This window comes from Oncorhynchus mykiss, chromosome 2 (genome assembly GCF_013265735.2).
Source record: "Oncorhynchus mykiss isolate Arlee chromosome 2, USDA_OmykA_1.1, whole genome shotgun sequence".
Classification (NCBI taxonomy): domain Eukaryota; kingdom Metazoa; phylum Chordata; class Actinopteri; order Salmoniformes; family Salmonidae; genus Oncorhynchus; species Oncorhynchus mykiss.
In genome coordinates, this window is record NC_048566.1 from 100,423,660 (window position 1) to 100,438,228 (window position 14,569).

At 34.6% G+C, this 14,569-nt stretch overlaps 1 protein-coding gene across 3 annotated transcripts in view; it reads right to left on the reverse strand.

Annotated features, from left to right (window-relative positions):
• Positions 1 to 14,391, reverse strand: part of LOC110501236 (growth arrest-specific protein 2) — a 65,686-nt gene extending 51,295 nt beyond the window's left edge. For all 3 annotated transcript variants that reach the window (XR_005039301.1, XM_036961164.1, XM_036961156.1), the window contains exon 1: positions 14,092 to 14,391. The gene's annotated coding sequence lies outside the window, so the exon portion shown is untranslated. The remainder of the gene's footprint in view (positions 1 to 14,091) is intronic.
• Positions 14,392 to 14,569: the final 178 nt, after the last annotated feature.

Below are 14,569 nucleotides of genomic sequence, written 5' to 3' on the forward strand. Positions count from 1 at the left end.
CATGCCCTGGTCTGGCCCACTGGCAATCACATTCCACCAAATAACAGGTTTGCCAGTAGCATCACCAAATACAACATTTACACGAAAAGAAAATAAGCCTCTCTCTCTCGTCTGTCTGTCTGTCTGTCTCTCTCTCTCTTTAATCTCTAATCTCTCTAACCTCTCTCCGTCTCTCTAGCCTCTCTCCGTCTCTCTAGCCTCTCTCCGTCTCTCTAGCCTCTCTCCGTCTCTCTAGCCTCTCTCCGTCTCTCTAGCCTCTCTCCGTCTCTCTAGCCTCTCTCCGTCTCTCTAACCTCTCTCCGTCTCTCTAACCTCTCTCCGTCTCTCTAGCCTCTCTCCGTCTCTCTAGCCTCTCTCCGTCTCTCTAGCCTCTCTCCGTCTCTCTAGCCTCTCTCCGTCTCTCTAGCCTCTCTCCGTCTCTCTAGCCTCTCTCCGTCTCTCTAGCCTCTCTCCGTCTCTCTAGCCTCTCTCCGTCTCTCTAACCTCTCTCCGTCTCTCTAGCCTCTCTCCGAATGTCTCTAGCCTCTCTCCGTCTCTCTAGCCTCTCTCCGTCTCTCTAGCCTCTCTCCGTCTCTCTAGCCTCTCTCCGTCTCTCTAGCCTCTCTCTGTCTCTCTAACCTCTCTCCGTCTCTCTAGCCTCTCTCCGTCTCTCTAGCCTCTCTCCGTCTCTCTAAACTCTCTCTAATCTTTCTCTCTCTAACCTCTCTGTAATATCTCTCTAATAGCTCACTTTATCCTCTCTCTAATCTGTCTCTCTAATTTCTCTCTCTAACCTCTCTCCAATCTCTCTAACCTCTATATCCAATCTCTTTTACCTCTCTATCCAATCTCTTTTACCTCTATCCAATCTCTCTAACCTCTATCCAATCTCTCTTACCTCTCTAACCTCTATCCAATCTCTCTAACCAATCTCTCTAACCTCTTCATCCAATCTCTCCAAGCTATCTAACCTCTCCACCTATCCAATCTCAAATCTCTATCCAGTCTCAAATCTCTCTATCCAATCTCAAATCTCTCAGCCCTTTCTCTCTCTCTCTAACCTCTCTCACCTCTCAATTTCTATTCTCTCTAACCAATATCTCTAATCTCTCTAACCTCTTTATCCAATATCTCTAACCTCTTTATCCAATCTCAAATCTCTCTGACCTCTCTCTCTCTAACCTCTCAGCCCTTTTTCTCTAATCTCTCTCTTTCTCCAATCACTCTAACCACTGTCTGTAATCTCTCTCTAATCTCTCTCTCTCTACCTTCTGTTTTATGTAACAATACCAAATGTAACATATCATACTAATTGGAGTGTCCTCGGATTTACGTTTACTACGTTACGTCTAGTCTATGAGACCAGGCTGGGTATTCTGCTCTAGACAAACACTGACTCACACCCTACTGGATTTCATTATTATTAAGCATTACTATATCAACATGTCATCATAATGTTATAATTGAATGTAGTACTGTACAGTGTTCTGACATTGCCTGTATAGAAAATTCATAAACATGAAAACAGTGAAATATGTTTCTGCACATTCCAAGAATGTTGTTCACTTCATGATACCATTGAGTGTGTGTGTGTGTGTGTGTGTGTGTGTGTGTGTGAATGAAATGTATACAGTCCTCTGCCAAGAAGTTGCATACGGCGTCAGCCGTAGAAATTGCATCATGGCACAAGTTAGGCATCTCATAATACAGCAGTGTTGATCCAGTAATGTGATCATATAGGATTATTGGGAAACCAAATGGGGCGGCAGGGTAGCCTAGTGGTTAGAGCGTTGGACTAGTAACCGGAAGGTTGCAAGTTCAAATCTCTGAACTGTCAAGGTGGTTGACATCTGTTGTTCTGCCCCTGTTCTGCCCCTGAACAGGTAGTTAACCCAGGCTAACCCATTGAAAATAAGAATTTGTTCTTAACTGACTTGCCTAGTAAAATAAAGAAATACTGTTTCTGGGTGTTCCTGTCCTGGGCTGGAAAAAGATGAGTGTGGCTTAGGCCTAAACACATTATATTCATTCAGTCTATGGGTAATACCATTACATTAATTCAGTCTATGGGTAATACCATTATATTAATTCAGTCTATGGGTAATACCATTATATTCATTCAGTCTATGGGTAATACCAGTATATTCATTCAGTCTATGGGTAAAACCATTATATTCATTCAGTCTATGGATAATACCATTATATTCATTCAGTCTATGGATAATACCATTATATTCATTCAGTCTATGGATAATACCATTATATTCATTCAGTCTATGGATAATACCATTATATTCATTCAGTCTATGGGTAATACCAGTATATTCATTCAGTCTATGGGTAATACCAGTATATTCATTCAGTCTATGGATAATACCATTATATTCATTCAGTCTATGGGTAATACCATTATATTCATTCAGTCTATGGATAATACCATTATATTCATTCAGTCTATGGGTAATACCATTATATTCATTCAGTCTATGGATAATACCATTATATTCATTCAGTCTATGGGTAATACCAGTATATTCATTCAGTCTATGGGTAATACCAGTATATTCATTCAGTCTATGGGTAATACCAGTATATTCATTCAGTCTATGGGTAATACCAGTATATTCATTCAGTCTATGGGTAATACCATTATATTCATTCAGTCTATGGATAATACCATTATATTCATTCAGTCTATGGATAATACCATTATATTCATTCAGTCTATGGATAATACCATTATATTCATTCAGTCTATGGGTAATACCAGTATATTCATTCAGTCTATGGGTAATACCAGTATATTCATTCAGTCTATGGATAATACCATTATATTCATTCAGTCTATGGATAATACCATTATATTCATTCAGTCTATGGATAATACCATTATATTCATTCAGTCTATGGGTAATACCATTATATTCATTCAGTCTATGGGTAATACCATTATATTCATTCAGTCTATGGATAATACCATTATATTCATTCAGTCTATGGATAATACCATTATATTCATTCAGTCTATGGGTAATACCATTATATTCATTCAGTCTATGGGTAATACCATTATATTCATTCAGTCTATGGATAATACCATTATATTCATTCAGTCTATGGATAATACCATTATATTCATTCAGTCTATGGGTAATACCATTATATTCATTCAGTCTATGGGTAATACCATTATATTCATTCAGTCTATGGATAATACCAGTATATTCATTCAGTCTATGGGTAATACCATTATATTCATTCAGTCTATGGGTAATACCATTATATTCATTCAGTCTATGGGTAATACCATTATATTCATTCAGTCTATGGGTAATACCATTATATTCATTCAGTCTATGGGTAATACCAGTATATTCATTCAGTCTATGGGTAATACCAGTATATTCATTCAGTCTATGGGTAATACCATTATATTCATTCAGTCTATGGATAATACCAGTATATTCATTCAGTCTATGGGTAATACCAGTATATTCATTCAGTCTATGGGTAATACCAGTATATTCATTCAGTCTATGGGTAATACCAGTATATTCATTCAGTCTATGGGTAATACCAGTATATTCATTCAGTCTATGGGTAATACCATTATATTCATTCAGTCTATGGGTAATACCATTATATTCATTCAGTCTATGGGTAATACCAGTATATTCATTCAGTCTATGGGTAATACCATTATATTCATTCAGTCTATGGGTAATACCAGTATATTCATTCAGTCTATGGGTAATACCATTATATTCATTCAGTCTATGGGTAATACCAGTATATTCATTCAGTCTATGGGTAATACCAGTATATTCATTCAGTCTATGGGTAATACCAGTATATTCATTCAGTCTATGGGTAATACCAGTATATTCATTCAGTCTATGGATAATACCAGTATATTCATTCAGTCTATGGATAATACCATTATATTCATTCAGTCTATGGATAATACCAGTATATTCATTCAGTCTATGGATAATACCATTATATTCATTCAGTCTATGGATAATACCATTATATTCATTCAGTCTATGGATAATACCAGTATATTCATTCAGTCTATGGATAATACCATTATATTCATTCAGTCTATGGATAATACCAGTATATTCATTCAGTCTATGGATAATACCATTATATTCATTCAGTCTATGGATAATACCATTATATTCATTCAGTCTATGGGTAATACCATTATATTCATTCAGTCTATGGATAATACCATTATATTCATTCAGTCTATGGGTAATACCATTATATTCATTCAGTCTATGGGTAATACCAGTATATTCATTCAGTCTATGGGTAATACCAGTATATTCATTCAGTCTATGGGTAATACCATTATATTCATTCAGTCTATGGGTAATACCAGTATATTCATTCAGTCTATGGGTAATACCAGTATATTCATTCAGTCTATGGGTAATACCAGTATATTCATTCAGTCTATGGGTAATACCAGTATATTCATTCAGTCTATGGGTAATACCAGTATATTCATTCAGTCTATGGGTAATACCAGTATATTCATTCAGTCTATGGGTAATACCATTATATTCATTCAGTCTATGGGTAATACCATTATATTCATTCAGTCTATGGGTAATACCAGTATATTCATTCAGTCTATGGGTAATACCATTATATTCATTCAGTCTATGGGTAATACCATTATATTCATTCAGTCTATGGGTAATACCATTATATTCATTCAGTCTATGGGTAATACCAGTATATTCATTCAGTCTATGGGTAATACCAGTATATTCATTCAGTCTATGGATAATACCAGTATATTCATTCAGTCTATGGATAATACCAGTATATTCATTCAGTCTATGGGTAATACCAGTATATTCATTCAGTCTATGGGTAATACCATTATATTCATTCAGTCTATGGGTAATACCATTATATTCATTCAGTCTATGGGTAATACCATTATATTCATTCAGTCTATGGGTAATACCAGTATATTCATTCAGTCTATGGATAATACCAGTATATTCATTCAGTCTATGGATAATACCATTATATTCATTCAGTCTATGGGTAATACCATTATATTCATTCAGTCTATGGGTAATACCAGTATATTCATTCAGTCTATGGGTAATACCAGTATATTCATTCAGTCTATGGATAATACCAGTATATTCATTCAGTCTATGGATAATACCATTATATTCATTCAGTCTATGGATAATACCAGTATATTCATTCAGTCTATGGGTAATACCAGTATATTCATTCAGTCTATGGATAATACCAGTATATTCATTCAGTCTATGGATAATACCATTATATTCATTCAGTCTATGGGTAATACCAGTATATTCATTCAGTCTATGGGTAATACCAGTATATTCATTCAGTCTATGGGTAATACCAGTATATTCATTCAGTCTATGGGTAATACCATTATATTCATTCAGTCTATGGATAATACCATTATATTCATTCAGTCTATGGGTAATACCAGTATATTCATTCAGTCTATGGGTAATACCATTATATTCATTCAGTCTATGGGTAATACCAGTATATTCATTCAGTCTATGGGTAATACCAGTATATTCATTCAGTCTATGGATAATACCAGTATATTCATTCAGTCTATGGGTAATACCAGTATATTCATTCAGTCTATGGGTAATACCAGTATATTCATTCAGTCTATGGATAATACCAGTATATTCATTCAGTCTATGGATAATACCAGTATATTCATTCAGTCTATGGATAATACCATTATATTCATTCAGTCTATGGGTAATACCAGTATATTCATTCAGTCTATGGGTAATACCAGTATATTCATTCAGTCTATGGGTAATACCAGTATATTCATTCAGTCTATGGGTAAAACCAGTATATTCATTCAGTCTATGGGTAATACCATTATATTCATTCAGTCTATGGATAATACCATTATATTCATTCAGTCTATGGGTAATACCAGTATATTCATTCAGTCTATGGGTAATACCAGTATATTCATTCAGTCTATGGATAATACCATTATATTCATTCAGTCTATGGATAATACCATTATATTCATTCAGTCTATGGGTAATACCAGTATATTCATTCAGTCTATGGGTAATACCAGTATATTCATTCAGTCTATGGGTAATACCAGTATATTCATTCAGTCTATGGGTAATACCATTATATTCATTCAGTCTATGGGTAAAACCATTATATTCATTCAGTCTATGGGTAAAACCATTATATTCATTCAGTCTATGGATAATACCATTATATTCATTCAGTCTATGGGTAATACCAGTATATTCATTCAGTCTATGGGTAATACCATTATATTCATTCAGTCTATGGGTAAAACCATTATATTCATTCAGTCTATGGGTAAAACCATTATATTCATTCAGTCTATGGATAATACCATTATATTCATTCAGTCTATGGGTAATACCAGTATATTCATTCAGTCTATGGGTAATACCATTATATTCATTCAGTCTATGGGTAAAACCATTATATTCATTCAGTCTATGGGTAAAACCATTATATTCATTCAGTCTATGGATAATACCATTATATTCATTCAGTCTATGGATAATACCATTATATTCATTCAGTCTATGGGTAATACCAGTATATTCATTCAGTCTATGGGTAATACCAGTATATTCATTCAGTCTATGGATAATACCATTATATTCATTCAGTCTATGGATAATACCATTATATTCATTCAGTCTATGGATAATACCATTATATTCATTCAGTCTATGGGTAATACCATTATATTCATTCAGTCTATGGGTAATACCATTATATTCATTCAGTCTATGGATAATACCATTATATTCATTCAGTCTATGGATAATACCATTATATTCATTCAGTCTATGGGTAATACCATTATATTCATTCAGTCTATGGGTAATACCATTATATTCATTCAGTCTATGGATAATACCATTATATTCATTCAGTCTATGGATAATACCATTATATTCATTCAGTCTATGGGTAATACCATTATATTCATTCAGTCTATGGGTAATACCATTATATTCATTCAGTCTATGGATAATACCAGTATATTCATTCAGTCTATGGGTAATACCATTATATTCATTCAGTCTATGGGTAATACCATTATATTCATTCAGTCTATGGGTAATACCATTATATTCATTCAGTCTATGGGTAATACCATTATATTCATTCAGTCTATGGGTAATACCAGTATATTCATTCAGTCTATGGGTAATACCAGTATATTCATTCAGTCTATGGGTAATACCATTATATTCATTCAGTCTATGGATAATACCAGTATATTCATTCAGTCTATGGGTAATACCAGTATATTCATTCAGTCTATGGGTAATACCAGTATATTCATTCAGTCTATGGGTAATACCAGTATATTCATTCAGTCTATGGGTAATACCAGTATATTCATTCAGTCTATGGGTAATACCATTATATTCATTCAGTCTATGGGTAATACCATTATATTCATTCAGTCTATGGGTAATACCAGTATATTCATTCAGTCTATGGGTAATACCATTATATTCATTCAGTCTATGGGTAATACCAGTATATTCATTCAGTCTATGGGTAATACCATTATATTCATTCAGTCTATGGGTAATACCAGTATATTCATTCAGTCTATGGGTAATACCAGTATATTCATTCAGTCTATGGGTAATACCAGTATATTCATTCAGTCTATGGATAATACCAGTATATTCATTCAGTCTATGGATAATACCATTATATTCATTCAGTCTATGGATAATACCATTATATTCATTCAGTCTATGGATAATACCATTATATTCATTCAGTCTATGGATAATACCAGTATATTCATTCAGTCTATGGATAATACCATTATATTCATTCAGTCTATGGATAATACCAGTATATTCATTCAGTCTATGGATAATACCATTATATTCATTCAGTCTATGGATAATACCATTATATTCATTCAGTCTATGGGCAATACCATTATATTCATTCAGTCTATGGATAATACCATTATATTCATTCAGTCTATGGGTAATACCATTATATTCATTCAGTCTATGGGTAATACCAGTATATTCATTCAGTCTATGGGTAATACCAGTATATTCATTCAGTCTATGGGTAATACCATTATATTCATTCAGTCTATGGGTAATACCAGTATATTCATTCAGTCTATGGGTAATACCAGTATATTCATTCAGTCTATGGGTAATACCAGTATATTCATTCAGTCTATGGGTAATACCAGTATATTCATTCAGTCTATGGGTAATACCAGTATATTCATTCAGTCTATGGGTAATACCAGTATATTCATTCAGTCTATGGGTAATACCATTATATTCATTCAGTCTATGGGTAATACCATTATATTCATTCAGTCTATGGGTAATACCAGTATATTCATTCAGTCTATGGGTAATACCATTATATTCATTCAGTCTATGGGTAATACCATTATATTCATTCAGTCTATGGGTAATACCATTATATTCATTCAGTCTATGGGTAATACCAGTATATTCATTCAGTCTATGGGTAATACCAGTATATTCATTCAGTCTATGGATAATACCAGTATATTCATTCAGTCTATGGATAATACCAGTATATTCATTCAGTCTATGGGTTATACCAGTATATTCATTCAGTCTATGGGTAATACCATTATATTCATTCAGTCTATGGGTAATACCATTATATTCATTCAGTCTATGGGTAATACCATTATATTCATTCAGTCTATGGGTAATACCAGTATATTCATTCAGTCTATGGATAATACCAGTATATTCATTCAGTCTATGGATAATACCATTATATTCATTCAGTCTATGGGTAATACCATTATATTCATTCAGTCTATGGGTAATACCAGTATATTCATTCAGTCTATGGGTAATACCAGTATATTCATTCAGTCTATGGATAATACCAGTATATTCATTCAGTCTATGGATAATACCATTATATTCATTCAGTCTATGGGTAATACCAGTATATTCATTCAGTCTATGGGTAATACCAGTATATTCATTCAGTCTATGGATAATACCAGTATATTCATTCAGTCTATGGATAATACCATTATATTCATTCAGTCTATGGGTAATACCAGTATATTCATTCAGTCTATGGGTAATACCAGTATATTCATTCAGTCTATGGGTAATACCAGTATATTCAATCAGTCTATGGGTAATACCATTATATTCATTCAGTCTATGGATAATACCATTATATTCATTCAGTCTATGGGTAATACCAGTATATTCATTCAGTCTATGGGTAATACCATTATATTCATTCAGTCTATGGGTAATACCAGTATATTCATTCAGTCTATGGGTAATACCAGTATATTCATTCAGTCTATGGATAATACCAGTATATTCATTCAGTCTATGGATAATACCATTATATTCATTCAGTCTATGGGTAATACCAGTATATTCATTCAGTCTATGGGTAATACCAGTATATTCATTCAGTCTATGGATAATACCAGTATATTCATTCAGTCTATGGATAATACCATTATATTCATTCAGTCTATGGGTAATACCAGTATATTCATTCAGTCTATGGGTAATACCAGTATATTCATTCAGTCTATGGGTAATACCAGTATATTCATTCAGTCTATGGGTAAAACCAGTATATTCATTCAGTCTATGGGTAATACCATTATATTCATTCAGTCTATGGATAATACCATTATATTCATTCAGTCTATGGGTAATACCAGTATATTCATTCAGTCTATGGGTAATACCAGTATATTCATTCAGTCTATGGATAATACCATTATATTCATTCAGTCTATGGATAATACCATTATATTCATTCAGTCTATGGGTAATACCAGTATATTCATTCAGTCTATGGGTAATACCAGTATATTCATTCAGTCTATGGGTAATACCAGTATATTCATTCAGTCTATGGGTAATACCATTATATTCATTCAGTCTATGGGTAAAACCATTATATTCATTCAGTCTATGGGTAAAACCATTATATTCATTCAGTCTATGGATAATACCATTATATTCATTCAGTCTATGGGTAATACCAGTATATTCATTCAGTCTATGGGTAATACCATTATATTCATTCAGTCTATGGGTAAAACCATTATATTCATTCAGTCTATGGGTAAAACCATTATATTCATTCAGTCTATGGATAATACCATTATATTCATTCAGTCTATGGGTAATACCAGTATATTCATTCAGTCTATGGGTAATACCATTATATTCATTCAGTCTATGGGTAAAACCATTATATTCATTCGGTCTATGGGTAAAACCATTATATTCATTCAGTCTATGGATAATACCATTATATTCATTCAGTCTATGGATAATACCATTATATTCATTCAGTCTATGGGTAATACCAGTATATTCATTCAGTCTATGGGTAATACCAGTATATTCATTCAGTCTATGGATAATACCATTATATTCATTCAGTCTATGGATAATACCATTATATTCATTCAGTCTATGGGTAATACCATTATATTCATTCAGTCTATGGGTAATACCATTATATTCATTCAGTCTATGGGTAATACCAGTATATTCATTCAGTCTATGGGTAATACCATTATATTCATTCAGTCTATGGGTAATACCAGTATATTCATTCAGTCTATGGATAATACCATTATATTCATTCAGTCTATGGATAATACCATTATATTCATTCAGTCTATGGATAATACCATTATATTCATTCAGTCTATGGGTAATACCATTATATTCATTCAGTCTATGGGTAATACCAGTATATTCATTCAGTCTATGGATAATACCATTATATTCATTCAGTCTATGGATAATACCATTATATTCATTCAGTCTATGGATAATACCATTATATTCATTCAGTCTATGGGTAATACCATTATATTCATTCAGTCTATGGGTAATACCAGTATATTCATTCAGTCTATGGATAATACCATTATATTCATTCAGTCTATGGGTAATACCATTATATTCATTCAGTCTATGGGTAATACCAGTATATTCATTCAGTCTATGGATAATACCATTATATTCATTCAGTCTATGGGTAATACCATTATATTCATTCAGTCTATGGGTAATACCATTATATTCATTCAGTCTATGGATAATACCATTATATTCATTCAGTCTATGGGTAATACCATTATATTCATTCAGTCTATGGGTAATACCAGTATATTCATTCAGTCTATGGATAATACCATTATATTCATTCAGTCTATGGGTAATACCATTATATTCATTCAGTCTATGGATAATACCATTATATTCATTCAGTCTATGGATAATACCATTATATTCATTCAGTCTATGGATAATACCGTTATATTCATTCAGTCTATGGGTAATACCATTATATTCATTCAGTCTATGGATAATACCATTATATTCATTCAGTCTATGGATAATACCGTTATATTCATTCAGTCTATGGATAATACCATTATATTCATTCAGTCTATGGATAATACCGTTATATTCATTCAGTCTATGTGACTACATGACTAAATGACTGAATAAACATATTATATTATTCCTTTAAAAATTATAATTGTATAAACTATGACAAAACATTTGGTTTTGTTTTCAATCGATAAAAGGAATACCTATTTTAGGCATATATAAATACAGAAATGACAAGCAGATTTAGCTTCTTTTAACACAGTGCCTTTCTTATTGAAGTCTGCCAGCTTAGTTCACGCTAGCAAAAAGGAGCGTCCGAAAATGGTTTGTGAGCGTCTGAAAATGGTTTGTGAGCGTCCGAAAATGGTTTGTGAGCGTCTGAAAATGGTTTGTGTGCTCCTGGAAAGGGTTTGTGTGCTTCTGGAAAGGGTTTGTGTGCTCCTGGAAAGGGTTTGTGTGCTCCTGGAAAGGGTTTGTGTGCTCCTGGAAAGGGTTTGTGTGCTCCTGGAAAGGGTTTGTGTGCTTCTGAAAATGGTTTGTGTGCTCCTGGAAAGGGTTTGTGTGCTCCTGGAAAGGGTTTGTGTGCTCCTGGAAAGGGTTTGTGTGCTTCTGAAAATGGTTTGTGTGCTCCTGGAAAGGGTTTGTGTGCTCCTGGAAAGGGTTTGTGTGCTCCTGGAAAGGGTTTGTGTGCTCCTGGAAAGGGTTTGTGTGCTCCTGGAAAGGGTTTGTGTGCTTCTGAAAATGGTTTGTGTGCTCCTGGAAAGGGTTTGTGTGCTTCTGAAAATGGTTTGTGTGCTTCTGAAAATGGTTTGTGTGCTCCTGGAAAGGGTTTGTGTGCTTCTGAAAATGGTTTGTGTGCTTCTGAAAATGGTTTGTGTGCTCCTGGAAAGGGTTTGTGTGCTTCTGAAAATGGTTTGTGTGCTCCTGGAAAGGGTTTGTGTGCTTCTGAAAATGGTTTGTGTGCTTCTGAAAATGGTTTGTGTGCTCCTGGAAAGGGTTTGTGTGCTTCTGAAAATGGTTTGTGTGCTCCTGGAAAGGGTTTGTGTGCTCCTGGAAAGGGTTTGTGTGCTTCTGAAAATGGTTTGTGTGCTCCTGGAAAGGGTTTGTGTGCTTCTGAAAATGGTTTGTGTGCTTCTGAAAATGGTTTGTGTGCTCCTGGAAAGGGTTTGTGTGCTTCTGAAAATGGTTTGTGTGCTTCTGAAAATGGTTTGTGTGCTCCTGGAAAGGGTTTGTGTGCTTCTGAAAATGGTTTGTGTGCTCCTGGAAAGGGTTTGTGTGCTTCTGAAAATGGTTTGTGTGCTCCTGGAAAGGGTTTGTGTGCTTCTGAAAATGGTTTGTGTGCTCCTGGAAAGGGTTTGTGTGCTCCTGGAAAGGGTTTGTGTGCTTCTGAAAATGGTTTGTGTGCTCCTGGAAAGGGTTTGTGTGCTTCTGAAAATGGTTTGTGTGCTTCTGAAAATGGTTTGTGTGCTCCTGGAAAGGGTTTGTGTGCTTCTGAAAATGGTTTGTGTGCTCCTGGAAATGGTTTGTGTGCTCCTGGAAAGGGTTTGTGTGCTTCTGAAAATGGTTTGTGTGCTCCTGGAAAGGGTTTGTGTGCTTCTGAAAATGGTTTGTGTGCTTCTGAAAATGGTTTGTGTGCTCCTGGAAAGGGTTTGTGTGCTCCTGGAAAGGGTTTGTGTGCTCCTGGAAAGGGTTTGTGTGCTCCTGGAAAGGGTTTGTGTGCTCCTGGAAAGGGTTTGTGTGCTTCTGAAAATGGTTTGTGTGCTCCTGGAAAGGGTTTGTGTGCTCCTGGAAAGGGTTTGTGTGCTCCTGGAAAGGGTTTGTGTGCTTCTGGACATGCATTTAAAGTGTTTTTGTCTCTTTTATGTCAGTGCATGTGTTAATGTCATTATGCATTTTCATTTTTACAACTGTAATATATTTTCAAAGTGGTCTCCTCGTTTACAGTTTCTATTCCTGCCACTCATAAAAGGAACCAACCACAACAACTACACATCTAGTTCAGCCATTTTAAAATGGCACTGAAACACACACAAACGCACGCACGCTCACACACACACGCACACACAATCTCACGCACGCATGCTCACACACACAGAAAATATGAAATGTCTGACATTTGATGAAAACTTACAGTTAGATAAGAAAACAACATAGCTCTTCTGCTTGATAAAATAACACGTTTGAAGTTATTCATATGAGCTCCATTAAAACAAGTTGGGCAGCAGCTGAGTTATGGGTTCTTCTGCAAAACAAGTAGACTGACTAACTGACTCCACACACAGGCAGTTTGTTGGCAGAGAAAAGTTAATGGGTCTTTTGTTTAAAAAATACAAAGACAAGGATTCTAGTCAACTACTCTGAAGGGATATTTTGAGTAATCTGCCTAAATATTTGCATATTGAGTTGTTTGATTTGTTTACGCATTTTGACACGGTAAGTATCGTTTATTCTAACTATTATTATTCTAAATATTTAACAAGTTTACAGCAAATATGATAATTTATTTGGGGATGAATCGTAAATGCATGTATAAAAAAATAACACACACAAAAAAAAACGGTATACTAGAGCATCAATCAGAGGCATGCAATTGAATCAACAGTCCTATTAGTCTTCCACTCACCCTCTTCAAAGCAACTCTTCTATCCGGACCGTTACCGTCCTCTCGTGCCGTCTCTTTGCTCCTCAGTGCGTTCTATATTCATGCTTTTCTAGCCTACCCTACGGTCTGTCGCTGAAAACAGTGGGTAAGATCGGGCAATGCTAAATATATCTGTCTCTCAAAGACCTGCACCAAAGTCGTTGCTGCACCGCCGATAGAAGGGAAGTTTAAGATCAGTCATGCTGGACTGGGTGGGAATGTTACGCTGCGTTCTTCCTCTCTCTCCCTGCACTCCTGACTCCAATCTGACATCGGAGAAACTCGTTCGTGCGCAAGATTGCAATTAGATCGATGTTAAAGTGGAAGTGAATTAATTGGCCCAGTCATTGGTGTAGTTTTAATTATTGCAATTGCTCGAGTCAATACACTGAAAGTTACACAATACAGTAACTCGATTTTAAATTGGACTATATTTAGATTTGAATAGATTTGTTCAGTC